Source organism: Halichoerus grypus, chromosome 7, assembly GCF_964656455.1.
Source record: "Halichoerus grypus chromosome 7, mHalGry1.hap1.1, whole genome shotgun sequence".
NCBI lineage: Eukaryota > Metazoa > Chordata > Mammalia > Carnivora > Phocidae > Halichoerus > Halichoerus grypus.
In genome coordinates this window covers 17,168,306-17,194,718 of record NC_135718.1, presented here as the reverse complement: position 1 = coordinate 17,194,718, position 26,413 = coordinate 17,168,306, and the positions used below count along the sequence as shown (strand labels likewise).

Below are 26,413 nucleotides of genomic sequence, written 5' to 3'. Positions count from 1 at the left end.
TCTTAAAACTCCCCAGTTGTTGTGCAGCCAACCTAGAGAAGCGCCGCCAACGTGGCTCACACCCCAGAGTCACGTGGGCAGCTCACACAATGCAGATTCTGATCTGGCAGGTCCAGGGCGGGGCCTGCGATCCTGCCTTTCACGCTGCTGGGTAGACCATCCTTGGAACCAGAACACTGCAGTTTTCCATTTGCAGTTGTTCACATGTCTGCCTTTTAGTCTCTATATTTGAAGCGATTAAGATCCTAAGTGGGTCTCCTTGGAACAGGGACCCGTAGCACAGTGCTCTGCATTTGCAGTGCAGGTGGATCCTGGTTCTTTGAGACATTTTATTCCACTTGGATAGAATGTTATTCAACCAAGTACAAAGCTGGTTTGTCCCTGGTACCAAGAAATGCCACCCTCCTTGTCCTCAAGGATCTTAGTTTTGTCTATGGTGTCTTCTTTGAAGTGCTTTTGTTGTGCTGTTGTTGGGAGAAGCAGGCAGGATTTGTTTCATTTGTTTATCAGCAAGTATCAACAGAGTTGCTACTATTTGCAGACACTGAGCTGGGTGTGGGGGAATGACCAGCTGAATGAGACTCTGTCTCGGGAGTCACAGACTAGCAGGGCTTGTCCTTTTATGTCACACAGAAGCGTGGCTGATGAGCTCAGCTTACTTACGGTCTGCTGTGTCACTCTCACCTTTACGCAAGGGTCTGAAATGCTTCTCCTCTCCATACCCTGTAACACTTAGCTATTAAATTGTGCATAGCCCAGAGATCAGAGGATGAGCAGGAGGCAACCATGTCAGTTTCTTATCATGTGCCTGGTGCTGTAGGAGATTTGTGGGATGCCCTGCAAGGGTGGGTGTTCTCATGCCCATTTCACAGATGGAGAAGTTCAGAAGGGTTATTCAAACTTACTCAAAGTCATGTAGCTAGTCAGTGTCAAGATCTAAACCCGATTATATCATTATAACATTCTTTTTTCATGAAACGAAGCTGTCTTCCTGCAGAGCACAGTTGCGGATTGAAAGATGGTAAATGCTAGAAGGCATTTGAGAACTAGCCATTGTAGCAATTACCGCCGACCCTCTTCTTTGCCGACGAGGTCACTGAAATGCGTTCTCAAAAATATTTGTTGAATGAACAAACGGATGAGTGAATTGAAGAAAACCAAGAGTTAAAATTAAGAAGACATCACCCTTCCTGGACCTTCTGTCTGGTGAGCCCCCGGATCATGAAACTTCCAAGAGCAAATGATTTATTTTATTGAAATAGTAATTATTATGATGATGCTAATTGTCACCAATAATGGGCCCAGCATCATACCCATCACTTAATCTACAGCACTTCATTTAATCTTTACTATAATCTTTACAGATGAAAAAAAGAGTGGGGTTCAGAGAGGTTCCCTTGTCAGTGGCCCAGCTGGTAAGCGGCAGAGAGGAGATTCACACCCAAGACTTGGATTCCAAAGCCACAGCTGTTCCTGCTGCATGTACCACGCTGCTCAAAGTGCAGCTTCCTTAGAGGCTTCGATATGGTGGTTTCCCCCTGGAAAGCATTCGAAAACCATAGGAGATGCTATTGGGGCCCTGGCACATACCCCCCTTGACCCCCAGTAAGGTCACCAGCAGACAGCTCCCAGACACTCTCATGGCTTTGTGGTCTCTTGGCCTGAGGCATATTCTGGCCTCCTGACTGTTGGACCAGATCACAGGGCAAGGGGAAATACAAGAGAAGGAATGCCCCAGAGAGATCCTCAACCAATGAGGGATGGGAATTGGGGGATCCACACCCCAGCTTCCTCACCTCTCCGAAGCACGCTACCCAGTCTGTCAGGGTCTATTGTGAGACTGAGCCCCAGTCACCCACGGAAGGAGCCTGCTCATCCGCACACCATTTATTGGTCTCACATCCTTCTCCCTCATAGTGCTTTCTTGGCTTAGCCCTTAAATAAAGTGCATATGCCCAGATATTTTCCTTAGGGTCCACTCTGGGGAAAACCCAAGCTAAGAAAGGCCCCACCTTTTCAGCATCCAGGAGTTAAAAAGCCCTCCGCGGTGACAGTGGCCTGAGAATCAAGAAATGATTACAATTGAATGTCGTCTTGATGGAAGAAAGGTCTTCCTTTTTTGTCTTTGCTTCTTTAGATGGATGCCTGGCTGGTAAAGAGTGGACATCCAGGCGGTCTCCCCCTTTCGGACGGGTGAATGGATTTCCTGGAGTCACATGGTTTCTGCCGAAGTGGGGATTTCCTAGGGAGTTCTGGCAGAAGGTGAGGAAAGTTTATCTACATGCCTTTGCTCCTGGCGGCAACCATATGCCATGGGGTTCCGGTGCTAAGGTAGGCAGGTGCCTGCTGCATGCTCAGGAGGCCTTCAAGTGGGCAGTGGGGATGCTCAGAAGGACCCAAACGTGAACATGACTACGCCACCCTCTAGAGCTTGCAGAGCAAACACTTTATGCCAACAGGGGCTGGGGGTGGGGGGAGAGCAGCAAAACAAAGCAGAAAGAATAATTGATAGGGAGTGGATAGATTGGGCTGGGAACACTAGCTCTACTATTATTCTTTTAGTCAATCCGTAATTACTAAGTGCCTACAAATTGCAGGCTGGAGTGCCACTCAAAATATTTAGCCACAAGTATCCAAGTGCTGTGCCAAACCTTACTTCTTTAATTACTGGATACAGGGTGGTCTGTCCGAAAGGTCCAGGGGAGGGGAGATGGCTAGAATACCATATTGATATTGAAACACCAGAGGAGGATGAGCCCTGTGACCTTGGGAAATCTCAGGCCTTCTCAGGGCCTCAGGTCCCTCATTCGTGTAAAGACAGATGAACTTCCATGGTGCCCATTATCCAGTTCCCTCTTGCTGACATTCACAGGCAAGGACAGCCAACAGGCACTAAAGGCTATTGTCATCTTCAAAAGGAACTCCTGAGCTGTGGTTTCTAGGTCACGGTTACCTAAAATATTAGAATATAAAAATTTTAGGTCTCCTTGTCCTGTCTCATTCCCAGAGCTAGCCACGTTAGAGATAAAATTCTTGAGTGATCTTCTTTCATTTTCCTACTCCAGTGACTCCACCTTCTGTGGGGGGAGAGGAGTGGAATTATGTGGCCTGACCTGAGCTGATCATGTAATCTTGTAGTGTTGCTTACCTTCTCTGGTTCTCAGCATTCTCATTTGTGAAAAGAGGGCGTTGCATCTGGTGGACCCCGAGGTCCTTTCCTGTGCTCGTTAGCCCGTGACAGTGCTCATTTGAGCATTCTGGTGTGCTGATTAACTTCTAGGAAGGCTTGGACTGTTTCGCTGGGTGGGCTGGGAAATCTCCCAGGAGGCTTTGCTGTCAGGTGTGCATGAGAGGGCAGGCTGCCCTGGGCCTGGGTCAGAGACGTTTTTGTGGGAGGCTGGGCAGGGAGCTACGTGCCCCAGATTTGTGAGGGAACACCTGCTAATTCTTTGAGGATTTAAGAAAGAGAGCTCAGCTCAGGGCCAAATATGAGGGGAAGGCAGAGTCAGGTGTGGACTCCCTGAAACCCAGGCATCCTTTGTTCTCACTGGAAGGGGGTACCCGAGGCTTGGTTCCCTACCAGTGCCTCAGAAGAAGGCTCGGGGATGTGCTGTTGTATTGCCTTGGTGGGGCATTTCTCCCCCTCCCTTTTTATGTTATTTAGCGTACAAATCCATTAGCATTGCTTTTTCTTGAGCATCCAAGATGCTACAGCCTATCACTCAAGTCATTCACATGGCATTTCAGCCTTTCTTTGAAAGACAATTGTGTCTTTAGTCAAAGACCTCTTGACAAGAGAAAATGGGATCTAGAATGGAATAATGCAGCCAAGTGCTTGCCGTACACCTGCAGAATGCGACTCTGTGCGCCATTACGTCCCAAATTGTTGTGCTGGAAGATGTCTCTTGTTTACATCTCTTTATGGCCCAGCATTTAACCTTGGGGCTCCGTAGGCGCAGTCCCCTCCCCTCATCTTACCACTGCAATTCTTTCCTTTGTGGCCTACATTTTCTGTAATTATGTTGGGGGCAGTCATCATGTTTGTGTTTACTTAGCTGCGCTGCTGGAAGGAACTTCTGCCCCTGATTCCCTCCACTCTGGGGGCTCACTTTAGGTCATTTCCCGATGCCAATCTTTTTGGTTTCTTCAGAGACTGCATCCTCAAAATGAAAGGGAGAAGGCACGTGCCTAAAAACTGAACAAGCAAGAAGTTATTAAAAATGACAAGGGTCCTGATCTTATTCCAGAGTGTCCACATGAGTAAAAGTAACACAGACATGTTAGGAAAAGCCACAGTGATGATGGTGATGATGCATTGGTGGTTTTCAGCCTGTGAGGGTAGGTTTAAAACAAAGTTTTTTATTATGGAAAATTTCAAACATATACAAAAGAGAGAGAGAACGCTGCAGGTGGGAATGTAAAATGATGCAGCTGCTTTGGAAAACAGTTTGATAATTTCTGAAGTGGTTAAACAGACAGCTGCCATATGACCCAGCAATTCCACTCCTAGGTATGTGCCCGAGAGAAATGAAAATATATTCCACACAAAACCTTGTATACAAGTGTTCATAGCAGCACTATTCATAATAACCCCAAAGAGGAAACAACCTAAATGCCCATCAACTGATGAATGGATAAATAAAACGCCATCTATCTGCATGATGGAATATTATTTGGCCATAAAAAGAAATGAAGGTCTGACACGTGCTACACCATGGACAAGCCAGTCACCGAGGACCTCATCTTGTGGGATTCTTTTTATATGAGATGTCCAGAACAGGGGAATCTATATAGAGAGAAAGTAGATTGGTGGTTGTCTAGGTCTAAGGGTGGGGCAGAATTGGGGGATTATGGCTGAGGGGTGCAAGGTTTCTTTTTGGGGTGATGAATATATTATAAGATTGTGCCGATGGATGCACCACCCTGAATATACTAAAAGTCCTTGAACTGTACACATGAAATGGATGAATTGTATGGTATGGAAATTATACTTCAATAAAACTGAAAAAAAAAAGAAAGAAAAAAGATAGAATAGTATGGCAAAACACAGTTGCCATGGCTCCACTGTGATTCCAGCTGAGAGCCCATGGGATCCTATCCTGCATTTTCACCCTTCTCCTCTCACACATTAACATCATTTTGTTGGTATTTCAGTCTGTACCTGTAAAAGATAAGGGCACTTAAAAAAAAAAAATCAGATGCCAAAGCCATTATCACATTTAAAAATGTAACAATAATTTCTTAATATCATCAAATACCCACTGTTCAGATTTTCACTTGTCTTACTTTTTTTTTTTCAGTTGTGGAATCATGATTCTAATTATCTATACATTACAAATGGTTGAAATGTTTTTAAGTGTCTTTTAATCCATAAATTCCCCTCTGTTTCTCTTTTTTTCCCCCTTGAAATTCATCTCTTTAAGAAACCAAGTCATTTGTCCCGCAGATTTCCTACAGTCTGGACTGCAGCAAACCTACAAACTGGATTGCTGTTTGCATCCCCACGGTGAAGTTTAACATGTTCCTCTGTCCTCTCTGCTGCTTGCAAGTTGCTAGCTCCATCTAGGGGTGTGATCAGATTCATAGGCGTATTGTGTCCTTCCATCAGGAGGCACTAGATGTCCAATTATCTCTCTCTCTCTCTCTCTTTTTTTTTTTTTTAGTGGCTCTTGACACCAAGGCTTGGATCCATCAATTCATCAGGGATGGTGGGAATTAAAAAAAAAAAAAAACCAAACACATACAAGATTCCTTCCTCATATACTAAATGAAGTCGCACTTCTTTATCTCACTTCCCTGCACTTATTAGAAACTTGCCTTGTCCTGAGCCAGGGAATCCTGTTCTTTGGAAAAGGAACCCAGCAGTCTGAGAGGCACACTGGAGCTTGCCTTTCCCCAGAGCACAGCAAAAGGGATTCAAACTGCTCTGTGCAGAAATCAGAATATCAGAGACCTGCTTATCTCCTGCCCCCTTCTCCTCCAATGCCCGTGCCTCTGGCCCCTTTACTCTTCTTCTGGCACACAGCACCCTCACACACCTCCATGCTTTTGCTCATGCTGTTCTCTCTCTCTGGGATGTCACTATTGTCTACCTGCTTGGTTAGTTCACTTACTCACCCAACATTTATTGAACACCTGTTGTGCACCTGGCATCATGCCAGGAATTGAAGATAGAAAAATAAATAACGGGGCGCCTGGGTGGCTCAGTCGTTAAGTGTCTGCCTTCGGCTCAGGTCATGATCCCAGGGTCCTGGGATCGAGCCCCGCATCGGACTCCCTGCTCAGTGGGGAGTCTGCTTCTCCTCCCTCTCCTGCTCCCCCTGCTTGTGCTCTCTCTCCCACTGTATCTCGCTCTGTCAAATAAATAAAATCTTTAAAAAAAATAAATAAATAAATAAATAAATAAATAAATAAGAATCTGTCCCTACCCTTAAGAGGCTCACATTCTGTTGAGGGTAGGGGATAGAAAAGTAAATGGATAATTATGAAATTCTTATCCTTGAAGATCTAGCTCAATTATCACTTACCCTGTAAGGTCTTCTCCTTCCCTCTCATTCCTCGAACAGAACTGACTATTCTCTTTGAGTGACCCCTCTGCCCAGGTTGCTGATCTAGTGTTTTCCACATCAAGGTAGAATCAGGAGCATGGATGTCTGTATTGACTGTATGATTGTGAACTCCATTGAGGAAGGTCCGTATCCTATTTATCTTTGCATCTGTTTCTATAACTTATTATGTGTTTTGGAGCAAGTGACCTAATTTCTCTTCTTATGTATAATATGGAGCTAACCCCAGCACCCACTTCCAAACTGTGTTGAGGATTGAAGAGATATTGCACACATAGCTTTAGCTTTCAGGTACCTTTGTTATTATGTATAGACTTAGCATTCATCAAGTATTTGCTGAATTACTGACCAATTAATGAATGGGATATAATCCTTACTTTTAATTAACTTACAAATTTAGGAAACAAGATGGGTGTGAAAAGAGAGTTAACAGGGCAATGTGGTACAGTGAAAGGGCTTTGGATCAAGAGATAGAGGACTCAAGATGCTAGCTTCAACACGTGTCCTCTAGAACAGTGGTTCTCAACTGGGGTGACTATGCTCCCCCCACCCAAGGGGACATTTGGCATTGTCTGGAGACATTTTGGTTTTCACAACTGGAGATGGTGCTACTGGCATCTGGTGGGTGGAGGGATGCTGCTAAACATCGTGTAATGCACAGGAAAATCCCCTCTGCACCTCTCCTACCCCAAACTAAGAATTATACAGCCCAAAATGTCCATTAATTCTGAGGTAGGGAAACCCTGTTCTAGAGCCTTCCTACTCAAAGTATGGTTCACAGACCAGTAATCTTCATATCATCTGGGAGCTTGGTAGAAATGCAGAAACTTGGGCCATAGCTGAGACCTACTGAATTGAAATTTCCATTTTAGCCAGATCACCACTATGTGATATATATGCTCACTAAATTTTGAGAAACAGTGTTCTAGAATGGTGCTTTTCAATCTTTGAGACTCATTAGAATCATCCAGGGGTCGTGGTGGTGGGGTTAAAAATCCCAACGCCCAGGCCATGCCCTATGATCTTAATTAAATCAGAATCTCCGGGGTCATACCTAGGCATCAGTATTTTTAAAAGCTTTCTTTATTGATTCCAATATGCAGCCAAGGTTGAGAATCACTGATCTAGGAGCTAATAGCCTGATGGAGTGGAGAGACCTATCAGTAGATTGAAGTGCATGGTGATAGCTGATTTTGAAAGAACACAGCCCAGGTGGAGGACATTAAACCATCAGTGGTGACCAGTTTGTTGGAAGCAGTGGGAGCCCAGAGCCCCCGCTGAGACAGGTGTTATCTTGGGCAAGTCATTCCCCATGCCCACCACAAACCCCATGTCCAGTGTTGTCTGTTTTTTTGTCTATTAAGAGAAGATCTTCAAACTACCTTCTCCCTCAAACCTTCTGAGTGGCCCATAACATGGCTTAATGAGGGTTTGGTGCATGAATGAACAAATGAATGAATGATCTTGTACTATGTGAAGCCGGTGGTATAGACAACAGATGATCTAGGGGTTCAGGAGCAAGGAGTCACTCATCAGTGACAGCTTCATGAAAGAAATAGGATTTTAGTGGGGGCTCTGGGGCAAGCCCTCCAACAGAGGAAGAAAACACACATCTATTTCCTTTTGTTCCTGTTGGGGAAGGGAGCTTCCTTGGGCTCAGTGCCTTCCAAAGGTGATGCATCAATCTCGAACATCTCCCATCTTGATTTATAAGGAACACGGGTCCCTATTTTAACATAGCTGTGTGTCATTAGCAGCCATTTTTAGAGATCAGCAGGTAGGGGCTTCTCTCCCTTATGGGGTTGGAGGAAAAAAGGTTCTACAACTTTCCACAGCCCCTGCCACCTGGTGCTCTATGCGGAGCAGGAGACCGGTTCCTCTGTAACCCCCTGCACATTAAAGCTCTTCACTTCTTAAAACAGATGATGGCTTTAAACGCCAGAATGAAGGGTTGGAAATGGACTTAACCTCATCAAACACTTCCATATCTGATCTTACCTTCCGAGCTGTGGATCCTGGCCAACATGAAAGAGTTCCATTTACAGGCTGACTTTCAATGTGGGTTTTATTCCTCTCTCAGAGTTTTGCCTGTCATGCCAGGTTGGGGAGCAGGGTAGGGATATGGTTGGTGCTTGGTGGTAGATGGCCCTGTTCCTGGTATTTGGGGAGCTAGAGAGATGGCAAATGCCCCCCTCACCCCCCCCATGAGGCCTAGCTGGAGGATTTTGCATTTCCCTGGGAAGGCTATACTCTGTCAATGAGCTGAGTTGAGAGAAGACATTTTCTTTTATCAGAGGCCAGCCTCTGCAACTCCTTCTTACATTTGGGGAATTTTCTGTCCTATGAGTCTTGGAGGGGAGTGGAGGTGAGAAGAGACAGTGCCCACTCCTCAGCCCTCTTGGCAACTAGGTCAGGGACATGGGACCTGGTTTCAGTCAACAAGGGTTAGGGTTAGGGTTAGGGAAACCCTGTTGGAAACTGTAGAGTGCTGTGGCCAAGCAACAGCCACCTTACCACTCTTCCCCTTTCTTCCTCTCCTTCCTGTCCTTCTCCTGGGCAGCCACATGTGGTTCTTCTCCTCCAGCTGCACCTGGTGCAGAGCTGGTCTTGCATTCTTCGTCTCAGGTGACCCAAGTCTGGCACAAAGCCCCCGAGACACCTAGGATGAGGCAGGTGGGACCGGCATTAGGGGGAGGCCAGCAAGGCATGGAACAGACACGGCAGGGCCTTGGTCACTCTCTTACAAAATTTTCCTTTTATCCTACAAGCAACGAGAAGCCACTGGAAGGTTTTAAATGACAGGGGTTTGTGAGTGCAATTGGGAGATTTTGTGGTCAAATCTGAATTTTAAGATCATCACCGGCTTCTGTTGGAGAACGGATGCATGGAAGCAGGAAAGCCAGGATAGTGATTCAAGTGAGCAGTGAGCTTGTCTGGACAAGGGTGGGGGTGGCCCCTCCATCTCCTGGATGCCTTTTCTCCATAGCCTGCTTCCAGACTCTTCCTTCAGACTCCCAGCTCCCCCTGCTGCCCGCGGGCATGCGTATCTACCAGTGATGGATGCCCTGACCCACAGGTGGGGGTGGGGGGTAAGATTTGAGCCCTCAGCCATGCAGTAGGGTGAATTTTGAGGGTAGAGGCCCACTCTGTCTTGGTAATACAGAAACAAAAGTAACACCTGACAAAATATCGTAGTCTTGGAATTTTAAGCTCTTCAACTTCAAGGGGCTTTGAATGTCTTTGAGCCCGGATGCCTGAGTGAGGCTTGGTTCTCCCATGCCACGCTTGCTCAGACAAGGGGTTCTTGAGTGTAAGCAGGTTTGACGACAGGAGCCTCACTCTCCCCAGACCACTGATCTCCTTTTGGGCAATTCACATGGATTTTCTCCTTTCTTTTGGACTCTGCCGTGCTGTTCCGGCTGTGTAGCACCAACCCTTCCGTGGCTGCCTATGTGGGTTGGTAGGGCCGAGCCCAGGATGGCTCTCCCTCTGGGTCCCTGGGCCCTGGGCTAGAGGGAAGCAAGCCTCAGTCCTGGGTGAGAATTACCTGCGGTCCTGCTGCCAGGCTGAGGAGGATGCTGAGTTGCTGGGCACTGCTCTTACTCTCCAAGTGGCGCCTCCCAAGGCGCTCGACCTTCTCTTCTCACAGGAGAAAGGACTAACCAGAGTGAATCTGAAGCAGAGGGGAGCATGGCTGGAAATGACCTTGCGCTGGAGGTCCCCATAGGAAGCCATCAACCCGTCAAATCACCTTCCTCTTTGGCTCAGGCTTTGATCTCTCCTGAAATCCAGGTCAAAGCCAGGCCTCAGGCATCTTTCCTGAAAAGCTGTGGCCCGTGCACCTTTGCCCGCATTCTGTTGGCCTCCGGACAGCCTCGGATCCTCCTGGGTCCCCGCACTCCTGCAGTGTGGCGGGGAGCTGCCCGCTGGGACATAGGCCGAGCAATTAAGAAACTGCATTTTTCTCCTCCTCGCTTCCCTAATTGTTATTTTTGTCCCTGCTTTCAAACCATCCCTGGTTTTCATTTCATCTTGCCCCAGCCTGGTGCGCCCGGCAGAAAAAGCCAGCTTGCTCAGTGGGAGGCAATTTTCCCAGCGTGTCCAGCGATAATTCCGACACGACTGCTTTGTACATATAATTATAAAACCAGGGGCCACCAAAGTGCACCTTTAGAGCAGAGTCTTGACTGTTCTTGGTTCTGTTTTAATTATTAAGCCTTAAAGCAAAAACTAGGTTTCAAAGAAAACTTTCTGTACAGTCCTCAATAGAGTTAAAGGAGGAACATTTTAAGCTGATGAGCTGACACTTGTAGAAGCAAATATATTAAATAAATCATGATTCGTTTTGGGGGCAAAGTCTGACTTACATCAACTCTGGAAAAAATGGATCTTAATGAGTGACAGTTGGGTGTTTTCTGTCACTTCCTGAGGTAATGGCCGCAAGCTGACATTGCTCAGTGGGTGTCTCATACTTCTGAACAAAAGTTTTTTGGAGTGAGATAGACAAGGTAGAAATCCCAAGGTGACTGGGAGGAATGTCTAATGAGTGGAAAGACATATTTACTGGCAGTCTGTATGTAAGCTGTGACAGTTGACAGAACTTGATTGTAACAAATATAGTTGATGAAGAAAAGGCTGACAGACTGAGAGAGGGGCCATGGTGGGGGGCGGGGGGCGGGAGAGTCAAAAGCCCTGCCTTGCCTGAGCCCTGTTAATGGTAAGTTGGATACAAAGCTCAGAGTCATGAAAGGGAGCCTGGATCTTGCACTGATGTCTAAACACAGAAATGTGTTGAGCTTGCAGGAGGTGCTAATAGGTTCAGACCTGTTGACCTTTTTGCCCATAAATTGAGAAGCTGATTTTTTTTCCAGTGGCACCTGGGGCCAGAAGATGACCCCCAGCTCTAGGGACATATGTAAGTTCCGTGACTTTGGGACCCACTCTACCCATGCCTGTGGTCGGGGCAGGTCTGGGGTCCTTCTTTGACAGATGCCTCACCTGGGCAGCTACCATGACCAAGAGCCACTGGGCTCCAGCCCCAGTGGGCACTGGTGAGGCTCACCTGGGGGTGGGATGGAGATTGAACAATGGAACCCCCTGTAACCTCCCATTCTTGCGTGCCCTTTACCTCCTTCGTTCTGCGGCTCCTACCCCCCTCTACTCAATTTCTCCTCTGCGCCCCACCCCCACCCTCTCCCCAACACAAAAGGAGTGATTGGCCTCGAAAAGGCAGAGCTGACTGGCATATTAAATGGTGACACTTTGTAACTGACTGGTCAGGGCTTCAACAATCGGCTTGCCAATGAGCTCTGCACTTCTTCCCCCAGGCAAATGTCACACTGAAACTAAACAGGATCTTTTTTCATCCTACATGCTGTTTTCTATGCCACATATTATTTTATAGTTGAAAATAGGCTAACTCTTTAAAATGCACGCAGCCTGCTGTACTTTCATCGTGGGCTCATTTTGGAGAGGCGGCCTGGGAGGGAGTGGGGGGAGCAGAGAGATGGTGTCGAGTGGCGGTGAAGTTTTGGTCAACATCTTGACCTTGACTTTTTTTTTCTTTGAAGGGATGAATAAATGAAGGTAAAAATTAGAAAATTTTAAGGATTGAAAAGAAATGGATGGAAGTGAGGAGAGCAAAGGAGACTAATGAACCAGGAACGTCACCCATCAAGATAGGAAGCTGATGTGTCATTGTCACCGGTTTCTTATTTCAAGTGACCAGGGCAAGTATTCCTTAGCTGCAGGTTGATTTTCTGTCTGGTCTGTGATTTGGAAAATGGGATCCATTCCTGGTTAATTCCTCAGACCTGAGTGAAGTGGCAGTTCCCTGACTTTGATGTTGCCCCAATTAAATGGAAAACTCTTTCCAATGGTCTTGGTTAACACGATCCACTTTCTCCAGGTTGGTTCTTATTAATATGATCCACCGGCTTGGAAGGAGAGCTTGGGTAAGCCAAAGCTGAGTGGAGTCCTTCCCAGGTCATGCGATATGGGCTGCCTCAGTGTCAAGAATCCTGACGTCATGGACTTCAGCTCAGTGGGTTAGTCCTTCCATTATGGACCAACGATTCCTGAAAATGTCCCCTATTATGGCTGGCTCAGTTGATTGGGGTGGTAGATGGAAGGGTATTATAACTCATCCAGGAGCTAGGCCTTCCTGTCAACGGGACAGGAATTTTTAGAATAAGATTCCGAGCATGAGGGGAAGTGGAGAACCAAGTAGAGAAGGCCTTGTAGCTCAAGAGAGAGGAGGCATTTGGTTTGAGTTGAGGCAGTTACATTCAGGGGAGAGATGAGACACAACTGTTCCTCTCTTCTACCCCAGAGGCATAAATCTATTATTATATATTTGTACTTTTTCTTAACTTGAGCAAGTTACCTTTTCTTTCTGAGCTGCAGCATTCTCATCTGTAGGATAAAGTCAGTCTAGATAACTTTGGATGTCTCTTCCTGATCCAAGTCTTTTGGATTTCATGACCCACCAGAGCTGGTTCCAGGGCCCTCTGCCAGGACATTTCCCTTCAGTTGGTAACATCTTCAGGGCCGTCAATTAGCCTGGAGCTCCGAAGCCGTGAGACTAGACTCAAAAGAATTTAGGGATGAGCACCCAACAATACCCACCCAAAGTCAACCCTGCCTGGCCTTGGCTTTCTAGAGCTAACAACTGCCCACAGATGTGCTTCCAATGCTGCTGGCTGGTGCCTGGCAGGCCCAGGGGGCTCCTGGTGAGAAGGACCACATGGGGAGGTCTCCAGGAAGGGGGGTGGCCTCACTTTTCTACTGCAGAGAGTACCTCCCTACTGCCTCACTATGGGAGCAGGAGGGGCCTGGGGAGGCGCCACATAGTTGTGTTTGGTCCTATCTTTCCTACAACAGGACAGGAAAACATTTCTCAAGCCTCCTCTGGCTCAATGATCTTTCTCTTCTCCAAAAATCGTTTTCACGTGCAGACCCCACCTTGCAGCTCCAGCATGCACTAGCCCCAGTGCAGGAATGGGGAGGTGTGCCTTCTGGCCTCGCCTTGGCTGATAACTAGCTGTGTCGGGAAGTCTCAGGGCCTTCCATAGCTTTCAGCTTTCTCTTCTGTACATTTGTCAGACAATCCTGAAGCTTTCTGATGGAAGGTGGCGGAGGGACCCTGTCGTTCACCTTCTTTTTTTTTTTTTAATTGTTATGTTAATCCCCATACATTACATCATTAGTTTTAGATATAGTGTTCCATGATTCATTGTTTGTGCATAACACCCAGTGCTCCATGCAGAACGTGCCTTCCTCAATACCCATCACCAGGCTAACCCATCCTCCCAGCCCCCTCCCCTCTAGAACCCTCAGTTTGTTTTTCAGAGTCCATCGTCTCTCATGGTTCTTCTCCCCCTCCGATTTCCCCCCCTTCATTCTTCCCCTCCTGCTACATTCTTCTTCTTCTTTTTTTCTTTCTTAACATATATTGCATTATTTGTTTCAGAGGTACAGATCTGAGATTCAACAGTCTTGCACAATTCACAGCGCTTACCAGAGCACATACCCTCCCCAGTGTCCATCACCCAGTCACCCCATCCCACCCACCCCACCCCCCACTCCAGCAACCCTCAGTTTGTTTCCTGAGATTAAGAATTCCTCATATCAGTGAGGTCATATGATACATGTCTTTCTCTGTTTGACTTGTCGTTCACCTTCTTGACCTCTCTGCTCCCCCCCACCCCCCGTCAGCCTCTCCAAGGCATCTCTCCAAGGCCACCCAGCTTCTGGGGGGACATGACATGTGAATGGCAGCCAAGGCCCCAGAGGCCCACCCCTCCAGCCACACCTGACTTCCCCCCACCATCTGCCTGGACTCATTCAGAGCGCCGGAGAGAAGGCGCAGTCTCTGAGTTCACACCCTCAGTAGGTGGACAGCGCTTTGCCTGTGGGCTGAGGGGTCTGCCATGGGCTGGATGGAGTGTGCTGGGATCACTCCTTTCTTTGAAGCTTCAGGTTATTGGCCACCAGGAAGGCACTGGATTCCTCCTTTCATCTTAGATAAGCATATTCTAGCCATTCTGGCTGCATGAGGTTGTCCCCTCTACTGATTCGTGGAGATAAGACAGCACCTGCCAGGATTAGCTTTTTGCTGTCCAGGCCTTTGTCTTCCCCCGGGGGGCAGTGGGTGGAGAGCAGGAGCGAGAGGAGGTCTGTGCCCAGACCCCTGGTCCTGGGAAAACCCTTCACGCTGGGGAGTAGTGTCCCTTGCTTTGGAAAGCAGAAGTGTCATGTTGCTGCTAACACGGTGCACCTGGGGAATGCTGGAGGTTGAGGGAATTCTAGACAAAGTTGCCCTCCTTTGTACAAGCATTCTGAACCCTCTTTAGAAATGTGGCTGGCTGCAAATATGGGGGCAAGGCAGCATGGAAATGTGAGGTGGACTCTGCTCCTTCCAGCGAATGAGAGCTACTCCAGCAGGTGAGTTTAGTGAGAGCTGAGAGCTAAGCCATCCAGAAGGCTTGCGACAAACCATGCCCTGTGCTAAGCGCTTCACGCGGTTTATCTCACTTAATATAGCAACCCTCTGAGATGCATCTCTTGTTATCCCTGTGTTATAGATGAGAAAATTGAGAGGAAGGCTAAGAAAAGGGTTCAGGATCACATAAATAGTGAAGAATGCAAAACCTGAGGTTTTGCGACTCCCTGGGAAACAATCTGTTATCCCTTCTGAACTAGGACATCTTTGGCACAGCCATAGGCCAAGGCCAAGGGGATGGACTATACTGGATTCCTGTCCAGCTCAGACACTTGCTTGATGTGCCACCCCAGACTCACCAATTCCTGCCGCATGGGGTTGTTCCGAGGGTATGTGAAACGCTGAGTGTCCATGTGCAGTGCACGCCTGCCATCCCATAATAATAGTGCCGGACACTTGGGGCTCTGACTTTGTGGCAGGTGCATCTCAAGTCCTCCATGCACGTCATTGCATCTAAAGGTCACAGTCATTCTGTAGATTACTCATTTTATCCCCTTTTCCCCGGTGAGAGAAATCAAGTTCGGAGAGGTCAGGGAACTCGTCTGAGATCGCACAGTGCATAGAAGTAGATAGAAAGTCAGGCAGTCCGACTGCAGAGCCCACTTCCCCACCACTGTGCTCAACTACTTTCTCTTTTTACATTACATCATTAGTTCAACACATATTTATGGGATATTATGTATCTAGTGTTGTGTGGGGCACTGAGACTACAATGGTGAGCAAAAAAATCAAATGTGGTTTCTGCTCTCCTAGAATTTATATTCCAGAGGGGGAGAGAGACTGTAATCCAATGTGTGTAAATAGATGACAAACGTAGAACTGCAACTGTCAGAAGAGTTTATGGAGGGAAGGAGCATGGTGCTCTGTGGGCCTGTAATAGGGACTTGCCCTCGTTGGATGGCAGGGTGGACTTCCTGAAGGAAGTGACAATTCAGCTGAGATACAAGGGTTGGGTAGGGGGGAGGTGAGGAGCTGGCGGTGTCATTGGTGGGGATGGGGTGCGTAGGAGCGTTCTGAGCAGAGGGAATTGCAAGTGTGGAGCCTCCTGGCAGGAGGAAGCACGGAAAGGTGTGCAGAGCTTGATGGAAGGCAGAACTGGCTACATAACCTGCAGGGCCCCGTGCAAAATGAAAATATGGGTCCCTTGGTAAAAAGTGATTAAGAATTGCAAAGTAGTGAGGATAGGCACCTGCTCTCGTACGTGGGGCGCTCGGTGGCTGCAGGTTTCACATGCCCATGAAGCCAGCCCCAGCCAGAGAGAAGGCTGGGGAGGGGGTTGGGACGGGTCAGAGAGCCCTCAAAGCCAAGTTTAGGATTCTGTCTATCGATCTGTTTCCAGAGGGTCACTGCTGAGTGGAGAAGCATTTGGGGTAGAGACAGCTGGGTGAGCTCCTATAGGGGGGAAGAGGCCTGGCAATCTAGGGAACCTGGGGTCCTCCACCTCCTCAGGCCGGGCCTGGTTTTCTCCTGTGTGGGAAAGGGACAGTGACGCCCACCCACATGATGATCAGAATTTGTGGGCAGAGCCCCCGGCCTTGGAGCCTTTTCATGGCCAATTTGCATGGGCCTCACACAAAGGCTCCGTGATGGAAGCTGATAGATCAGCATGACTCCCTCCGATGTCCAAAGTCAAGGAGGTGGGGGCAGGTTGTGTGTGTGAGTTTCTGAAGAGCTTTTTAAAAAGGGGGACCCCAGAGCTTAGGACATTGAAAACTGAATCCCCTTTTGCTTTCGTGTTCAATTTCAATGCGAAGTGGCCATAATATATTTATCCAAATAAAGTAAAACCAGCCAGAACTGTCTTTTCTGAGCCACAGAGAACTTTTCTGAACACCAAAATCAATGACTCTCCCCCCGCCCTCCCTCCCCCAACCTGGTGTGTTGTATGCAGACAGACATTTTACTGTAACAATCATAATAGCTCAGTTGGAAATTACCGTCTGGCTAGGCAGCTGAATCTATGCCTGGATCCAGCTTCAAACGCAGGTATCAGGGGCAAATTAGCAGCGACATCAAGTTTTGGATTTTATAAAAAGTGCCAGGTTGGGAGAAGAGAAGCATAATTGTTCCTGCAGCTGAGGGTGAAGGTTCATACTCCGGGCCTTGGCTGTGCGCATCCGGGGCTCCCCTACCCCACATAGCAACTCTAAAGACCGCCAGGCACACCGAAGCTCATTATATTTGCTCTCTTCATTGAACTCCCCCACAACACCCATGCTGTGTTTGACTGCTCTGGAGAAGGACCAGCTCTGGGTCCCCGGATGTCGGAGAGCTGTCCTTCCCTTCCCTGTGTCCCCCTCACTCCAAGGGAGGGCCCTGCCTCCTCCCAGGGAGCTCTGGGGTCTGCATGGCCGGAAGCCTCCCCCCGCTCCCGGCATCTTTGGGGCCTCTCAGTTTAGGTTAATTGCCCAGAGGACAAGGCACTGATGCCTCCTCTCCGGGATGGTTGGCAAACTTGACTAGACTCAAAATGAACCTCTTTGATTCCATCTGCAAAATTAGATCAGATTTGATAAAGTAAAGATGTACCCTTTGAAGTATTCCCTATCAACATAAGTGCTAAGAACACTTGAGTGAAGGAATTTGAGCAGTTTTGAAAGCAGCGGAATAGGAACTTCAATGAGGATTGCAGCTAAGGGCATGCCCAGAAGGCACGGGACTAACTGCATCTATCCTGCAGGCAATAAGCAATTGCTAAAGATTCCAGACTTCTCAAAGTTCAGAGTTCAGCCTGAAAAACTTTGTTGAACTTGTCATAGGCTGGGCTCTGTGGTTTGCATTCTGTTTTCAGAGGCTCGGAGAGTCCCAGCAGCTTTTCGGTTTCTGTGCCGCCTCGGCTCGGCAGGAGCGAGGCTTTCTTTCCCTTTAGCTTCCACAGCCGAGGTATGAATTAAACCCTCAGCTGCTTTCCTGGGGGATGGTCCCTCCAGAGCTACAGGGCAGGACATCAGTGGGTGAGAAGTGTCTGTTTATCCGAATGAAAGCCGAGAGATCTGTGTCAAAGCCCAGCTCTGTCACCATCTGGCTGTGTCACCTTGATGGGGTCCTTCTGTGCGTCCAAAGCCTTAGCTCCTTCATCTTTCCGCCACCCCCACTCCAGCCACCACTTCCTGAGTCCTTTCCACGTGCCAATAATACCTACCTCTTTCATTGAGCTACACCGAAGGCGCGTCTTTGAGCTCATGGTCAGGGCTGGGCAGAAGATGCTCAATTAATCACCGTGTGGTCCCTTCTGGTCTGGCAGGGGACAGAGAGACCTGAACGAGGGCTGTAATAGAAAGTGTCAGGTGTGGGATAGGTGCGTGTACAAAGTGCTATGGGAGCTCAGAGGAGGGAGCAATTCATTCCACCAGCGGGGAGCCAAGGAAAGCACAGAGGCGCGAAAAGAGGCTCAGAGCTGCTGAGCTAATGAACAAGAAAGCGTTTTGCAACGTGTGGAGGGTTATAAAAGGTAAGCTCTTATTCTGATTTCAGGTATTACGAAACAGCATGCCGTCTGGATTCTTCTCTCAGCTTGGACTGGGTTGAGGGTAACTTAGGAAGCTCAAAAGAGCAAAAGGACGCCGTGAGAGTTGGAATCGAATAACCAATGTGGAGGGGAAATGTTTTCATTAAAAAAAGTATGGAGCATGCGAGAGAGGTCAGTGGGAGGGACCTCAGACTGACATGGTGCCATTTAGGCACGGGGAGGGGTGCGTGCTGCCTCCTGGAGGTCTCACCTGCCTTGGCGTGAGCTGGAGGTCCAGATCTTGGCTCCTATTGTTGGGAAACCCAGGAAGGCCCAGTAGGTACACCATTTCCCCCCGGATTATGTGGAATAAGAGTAGTGAGAATAGGCATCCTGGCCTGAGTCCTGATCTCAGGCAGAAAGCATTCAGTCTTCTACCATTAAATATGATGCTAGATGTGGGTGTTTTGTAGATGCTCTTTATCAAGCTGAGGAGCTTCCCTCTATTCCTAGTTTGTGGAGAAATGTTTATCATGATTGGGTGTCGGATTTTGTCAAATGCTTTTTCTGCATCAATTGATAAGATCACACGGTTTTTTTCTTTTTTAGCCTCTAGATATAGTGGATTACATGGATGGATGTTTTTAAAGATTTTATTTATTTATTTGACACAGAGAGAGAGAGCACAAGCAGGGGGAACTGCAGAGGGAGAGGGAGAAGCAGGCTCCCCGTTGAGCAGGGAGCCCGACGCGGGGCTCAATCCCAGGATCCCGGGATCATGACCTGACCTGAAGGCAGACGCTTAACCGACTGAGACACCCAGGCATCCCACATGGATTGATTTTTGAATGTTGAACCAGCCTTGCATACCTGGAATAAATCCCACTTGGTCACAGTATCTAATCTTTTTATATACTGCTGGATTCAGTTTGCTAATACTTGGTTGGGGATGGTTGTGTCTAAGCGCATGAGGGATATTTGTAGCTTACTTGTCCTGTCTTTATCTGGTTTCAGCATTAGGATAATATTAGCCTCATAAAATGTGTTAGGAAATATTCCATCTTCTTCTGTTTTCTGGAAGAGGTTCTGTAAACTTGGTATTGATACAGCAGTTTAATACACCATAAAGGCAATTCTGACATTTTTAAATTAGTCTTCTATACCCAACTCAGAAGTAGACTTTTTAAAAAATTTATTTATTTTAGAGAGCGAGTGAGAGAGAGAGAGTGGGGGAGGGGCAGAGGGAGAGGGAGCAGGAGAGAAGCAGACTCCCCACTGAGCGTCGAGCCCCTCGCAGAGCTCGATCTCACAACCCTGAGATCACAACCTGAGCCAAAATCAAGAGTTGGATGCTCAACCAACTGAGCCACCCAGGCGCCCCCAGAAGCAGTTTTTGGTGAAGTGTGGTTGGGAAGATGGTTTAGTATCACACCCCGAACCCAGGGAAAACCACGGCTAGGTTCCAGGTCACTCTAGAAGCTGTTTTCATCTGACCCACCTGAATGATTGCTCCTTTACCGTGCACCCCCTGGGGGGCTGTCGGTCCTCACCCATGCCGTGGTTCAGTCAGCGCACCTGGGGCCCCATATGGCACAGGACCATGTGTGACCCGTGCCACCGACCCAACAAGCTCCACTCGGTTTCCACTCTCCGCCCCCTCCCCCCCAATTCCCCTTCCCTCCTTTCTCTCCCTCTTGCCTTTTACCTCAGGCAGAGTTTGGAGTATTCCTCAGCACGGGGCGTAACATCACGGGCACCCCCTTCCTTTCTGGTCTTCGTACCCTTCCTCCTCCACCACGAGTGCTCATGCTAATGTGTCGGACATCCTGTTACTTTCCTATTGCTGCTGTAACAAATTAGCACAAAGAGGGTAGCTTAAAACAACACAAATTTATTATCTTACCGTTCTGGAAGTCAGAAGCCCAAAATGGGTCTCACTGGACTAAACTCATTTGTTGGCAGGGCTGTGTTCCTTCTGCAGGCTCGAGGGAAGAATCTGTTTTCTTGCCTTTTCCAGCTTCTAGAAGCTGCCTGCGTTCTTTGGCCCCCAGCCCTCTTCCATCCTTAGAACCAGGAATGGCTGGTCTAGGCTTTCTCACCTGTATGCCTCATACACTCACTCTCTTGCTGCACCTTTCGCTTGCAAGGACCTTGGTGATGACATTGGGACCCCCCGGATAATCCATGATGGGCTGCTCACCTCCAGGTCAGCTGATTGGCAACCTTCACTCCCTTTTGATTAGAACATGACAGATTCACAGGTTCTAGAGATTTGGATGTGGACATCTTTGGGGGTCATTATTCACACAGATATATAAGTTAGGTACATGGGCATCATTATAAAATACACAATGTTATTTTGAGTGTGCAAGTATTCTTTATATGAATGGAATTGGGCTATAGAGCTCTTTCTGAATCTTACTTCTTACTCATAAACTATGTTTTTAGGTTCTAACCATGTTTTGTGTATGGATAGTACATTACCCCTAACTCCTACAAGGTATTCCATAATAGACAGTCCCCCTAATCTGATTCATTTCCAAGTGATGGATATCTAGCTTGCTTCCCACTTCCCGCTGTTAAAGACAATGTGGTGATGAGTAGCCCACGTCTGACCCCTTAAGGACCTCGTTGCATTTTCTTAATTTTCGCTAGGTCATGTTGGAGCACCCCACAGAGGCTGTCCCTGTCCATACCACCCCCAGCAGTGCACTCTGTGCCTGTTTCAGCTTTTGGCTGCTAGCCCCTACCATTTCCCAGCTGCAAAGCAGACAGAAAGGGGAAGAAAGCAACACTAACTCAGTATGTACTATGTAACCTTCTAGATGGTGCTGCGTTGGATGCTTTATGGTAATTATCCCCTTTCATTCTAAGATGATCCCATGTGCTTGATATACCTGAACCCATTTTAGAGATGGCAAATCTAAAGCTGAAAGGGAGTAACTTCTTTGCCCAAGGTCTCACATTTAGTAAGGGCTGGATGCAGAATTTCAATCCAAGTCGGGCTAGGGACCCTTTCTCGGTGCTCCTATCATGTCCTGGACACATCTTGCTCTCCACATGCACAGCAATCTCAAGTTCAATTCTTTGTCGAGGAGAGTGGTTAAGAGCACGGGCGTTGGAGCCAGACTTCAGGGCAGATGCTGGTTCCATCACTTGTTAGCTATGTGATTTGGGATAAGACTTACTACTTTCTGTCTCAGTTTTTCTCATCTGGAGATGGGAACGATGTCCTTCAATTGTGTTTGCAAACCACTCAGCGGTGTGTGGTGCATCGGAGGGCTAAATAAATGGTGGGTACTATTGCAGTATCACACCATGTCTCCCCATCTACCCCTCCCCCTTCCCGACTCTACACTTCCCACAGGTAAAAGCGGTGTTTCATTCACGTGTACCTCATTCCATAGCAGCTGGTACAATGTCTGGCTCCCCTGTAACTGTTCAAGTCCTTGGCTCCAAAGCTCGTTCTAACTAGGGTTGAAGCTTCCCACAGCCTTTGGCGTGAAGGGTCTTGGATCTCCAGGAGGCTTGCAAGGTAAGGGGGGAGGACGATGTTTGACCCCTCTTCTTTCAGTGATCTTTCTAGACCTCGCTCCTGCCTTCTTTATAATACTTATTGCTCCTGGTCCCCAACTCTTGCTCCTGTCTATCCTGTCTCTTAAATCCCTCCTTTGCCCCCCTTTGGGGGCACCACGGTGCTATTCCGTCTGTGCCGTCCAGGTTTCCCCCATTGGTGTTGGGGCGGGGGTCACGTTGCCCTTGACAAGTGCTCCTCCTCCTCCACACAGGTCACCGCTTGCCTGTCCATTAGGAAATCCCGCGCCTGTGTGGTTTCCTTTAGCGCTTAATAAAAATGGGGTGATTAGAGAACCTCAGGCAGCACTTTCTTAAAGAGTCCTTAAACAAGCATTACAGATGGAAACAGCTACAACCAGCCTCTGCGAGAGGGAGCATGGGGCTCCTCACAACATAATCCTTTTTCACGTCAGAACGAATATGTAATCAAAGCACAAAAGGGAACAGTTTCAAAGTTCTGAGCCTTCTTAGGCAAAACTATAATACATCAACCAGCCTAAATTGGTGTCCAAAGTGTTCAATGAGGATTGACATGTAGTGTAGTGTTCTAAGTAGTTCACCTAAGTCAGCAGTTTGTTTTTGTTTTCTCTCTCTCTCCTTTTAGGGATGTCTTCTCAGCCTTTCAAGTTTGGGCATCGCTGTCTGTCTTAGCAAAGTTGGAGAAGCTCTGACTGAGAGAGGTTATAACTTGATATTTGAAGTAGGTCCTCGGGAGGCTTTCTTAAGGCTGCTGGGGTTCGATGGCTAGATCCGACATTTAAGAGCTGTGTGACTTCAGCAAAGTTACCTAATCACTCTGATCCTCAGTTTGCGCATTAAAGTGCAGATGATAACGGTGCCTGCTACATAAGAAGCATTTAGTGTTAATGGAATTACTAACCCCTGTTTTGTGATGTGGGTGCTCCTGGAGTGGAAAGCGGGTCATTTCACTGTGAAGGTTTCTCTAGTCAAAGACATCAACTCCTCCTCCATGTTTCACCAGTTACTGTGTTGGAGGGTGCATAAGAATCAAGGGGGCTTGTTGAAAATGCAGATCCCTGGACTCTACCAGGAGTGATGCTCATTCCAAAAGGAGTGGCACCCGGAAACCCATCATTTTAACAAGCACCTGGGTGATGCTAATGCAGATGGTCCAAAGGCTACAGTTCCAAAAGAACAGAATTAGACACCCACAGGGAGAGCGAGGGCTATAGTCCATTTATATCTTAATGTGACTCATTCAATCAGATTGCTTTCCTATCAATGCCTCTAACCAGCCATTCTTGAAGGAAGAGCAGTTTTGGTAGCTTGCTGGGAGAAAGGAGCGATCTTGGTCACTAGACGTACTTGGAGAACAGAAGTTCCAGCCGCTGCACCCCTGGAGAGAGGCATGCGCTGGACGAGGTGGGCGTTGTGAAAGACAAAGCAAAGCTAACTTGTAGTGATTCCCAGGATTTGCTTTGTGCAAAGACCAGCCTTGATGCCACTAAAAATCTTTGTGAGTCTTTTTGGTTATGGATGGCAGTTTTCTATCAGTGAGATTAAGTACTCTCCAAGTTTGTTTTATGGTTTTCCAGACTTACATTTCTTAAGCAAAGCTACCATTCTGGCTTAGCTTTTGTGGTCTGTCTTCCTGTAGGTATCACTTTCTTAGTATTGGGGCTACAATCCCCAGGATCCCTCTGGTTTTGGAAAGTCAAGTAATTGACAAGCATAATATGAGGCCATTCACAGGGAAGCTCTGCCTTGGTGGACCTCTGGGCATGATGCTCTTACAGGAGGGAACTGAGGGCAGTGATGTGGGCAGAGAGAGTCCCAGACCTTTATGTTTAGGAAAATATTTGTCCCAAACATCAGACGTGCAAACGCATGTATTTTCTCACAAGTGGGTGGGGGGGAGAATATTTAGTTTTACCTATAAAATTACATGGTGCAATGTATATGTAATAAAACTTAGTTCATGCCTTGGATGAGTTTAGCTGATTCAGGGTATTGACTGGACAAGGTCTGTTATCTGAGAAAAATTCTGTTTGAGAGCTGAGAGTAGGGCTGAGGTGGTTTGATCAGTAATAAGAAAAGGTACAGTTTAGTCCACTGTCCTATTTCATAGCTGCAGGAATCAATTCATTTCCTTAACATTTGCATTTCTGATTATAAAAGCAATATACGCTCCTTGTAGAAAACTTTGGGTGCAGCCTTCAAATATTTGTTCCGATCAACACACACACACACACAAACACACACGCACTCAAGTATAGTCACGTACATAGATTTTTATAAAACTAAAATAATACTGGAGAAACTGTTCTGTCGCCTTTGTTTTACTTGCAATTATATTATGAAACAGTTCCCTATTTTAACGCAAATGTTTAATTCCCTATTTTCAATGGCTTTGTTGCAATGTGTCATTATTTATTTATTTCCCCCCAAATGAATCCCTATTATTAGGCACTTAAGCTATTTTTATTTTTCCCTACTACACAGAATTGCTGTGATGAAAATGTATATATGTAAGTCTTTGTACACATTTCTGATTATTTCCTTGGGGGTAAAATCCTTAGGATTGTTGAGTCAAAGGTATGCCTTTTTAAGGTCTTTGGTATATGTTTGTCAAACTGCCATTCAGAAAAGTTGTCTCACTTCTCGTTTCGACTGGAAGTCTAGGGGAGCACCCATTTCCCAGCTTCCTGGTCACACTACATATTGCTATTGATTTTCTTTTAATATATCTTGAACTTCTTTAGACAACACATATAGCTACCTTATCACCTTCTACCTGATCTCCAAATGGTTATGAGCTGTCGTTTGGATGAAATGATGTGTTGTGCCAGTTTTTAGAGGTGTGGACAGGACATCTTATGTGGGAACTGTTAATTTTCTGGACCTTGAGGATAAGCATTTAGAGTAAGAATCATCCTGCCCCTTCCCCGATGAAGAATTAGAACAAATCCATCATCTCCTGGTCCCCCCTGGAGATCCCTAACCAGGGTGGGAAGCCCTTTACTTGAAGAGGGAGGAACATTCATTCAAACAGTGCCAAAAATAACCCTCACATCTCTAAACAGATGGGGACAGATGCTCGGATGGGGTTTCAATTGGGGTCAAGTAGGGTCTGACAAGGCTTGTAGAGTTTGCTCATCTTCACAGAAGTTCCCCTGTTTTCCAGACTTCAGAATTGCTTGGAAAAAGGATATTTGTGGCACCCCATGGTCCCCCCAGACTCCTGCATTGAAACCCACACTGAATTGATGACTCTTGGTTGTCATGGTGAACCCCAGTGCCAATGTGCTGTGAAAGGGATGAACACCCAGGCCAAGCTTTCCCCGAGTGGGCGTGAACCAAAGCCCACTGTGGTAGCTAGTGTCTGCATCCGTGTGGGACACAGAGGGCTGTCCTGTGGTGGCCTTCCTGAGAATACCTTGCTGTCCTCCTCTGACTGAAGCCAGGAACAGCAGATTAGAGCAGAGGTCCTGCCACCTTCCCCTCTGAGTCAGGATGCATGAAAGCTGTGAGTTCTTACTGCATATATTCCTGATGCTCTGGTTGTTCAGATCGGTAGCCTGGAAGTTCAAGTCGGCACCTGCTGGTCAGCAGGGCAGAGAGCAGCAAGATGGACAAGGAGGGGCTGGGAGAAGTTTCCAGAGTACAGGAAGCAAGGAAAATGTCTGCTTCAAGCCAGAGAGCAGTTAGAGCAGACCTCAGTTGGGAGCCAGGAGGCCTGGATTCTAGTCCTAGCTCTGGCACCATGGAGCTTCATGACCTCAGGTAAGTCATGGAGCCCTTGGGGCCTCATCGTCCCAGGTGGCCAACAGACGACATTGTTGGCCAATGTAAGGGTCCTTATAGCTTTGGCTGTTCAAGGAGGAGAGGGGGCTTGGGGGACTATGCAGAGCAGGAGGAACTGAGATCTTTAGGGCAAGACTTCCCAACTCTTTTCATGTGTTGATGCTTACATGAAAATCCTGCTCCCAGCTGCCCCTCTGGGGTCAATGGAGGAGGCTTCTCTGAGCTGAAGGCACCACCCCGAGGGCTCTGGCTGCTTGAAGGCTGACGATATTGCTAGCTCACACCCCCAAGGGGATGCTCTGCCACAGAGAAGCTGAGTCCTGAAGAAATGGTGCACACCTCATACCACAGTCCAAATAAACAGAGACTATACTGAACCTTGGATGAGGGTGAGATAATCCGGCCATGTTTGGCCTTCACTCGTGGTGGCTTCTTTGATGACCTCTTGGGAAATCTCAAATTCTTGCAGAGATTTTTTAATAAAGTCCCTGCTTGCTGTTGCTGCCTGTTGGTGGGGGTGCGGTGGGGTGGCCAGGAATTAAGGTCCTTTGGGAA

General features: G+C 47.4%; 1 long non-coding RNA gene across 17 annotated transcripts in view; it reads left to right on the top strand.

Annotated features, from left to right (window-relative positions):
- The window catches only part of LOC118521048 (uncharacterized), a 119,044-nt gene that overhangs the window by 33,327 nt on the left and 59,304 nt on the right, over window positions 1-26,413 (top strand). For 13 of the 17 annotated variants that reach the window (XR_004909947.2, XR_013449624.1, XR_004909950.2 and 10 more), the window contains 2 exons: window positions 998-1,206; window positions 2,138-2,262. This is a non-coding gene — a long non-coding RNA (uncharacterized LOC118521048). Of the gene's footprint in view, window positions 1-983; window positions 1,207-2,137; window positions 2,263-4,150; window positions 4,247-12,136; window positions 12,300-19,191; window positions 19,416-26,413 lie in introns of those variants that run through there. The other 4 variants (XR_004909952.2, XR_013449626.1, XR_004909955.2 and 1 more) reach the window with 4 other exon arrangements.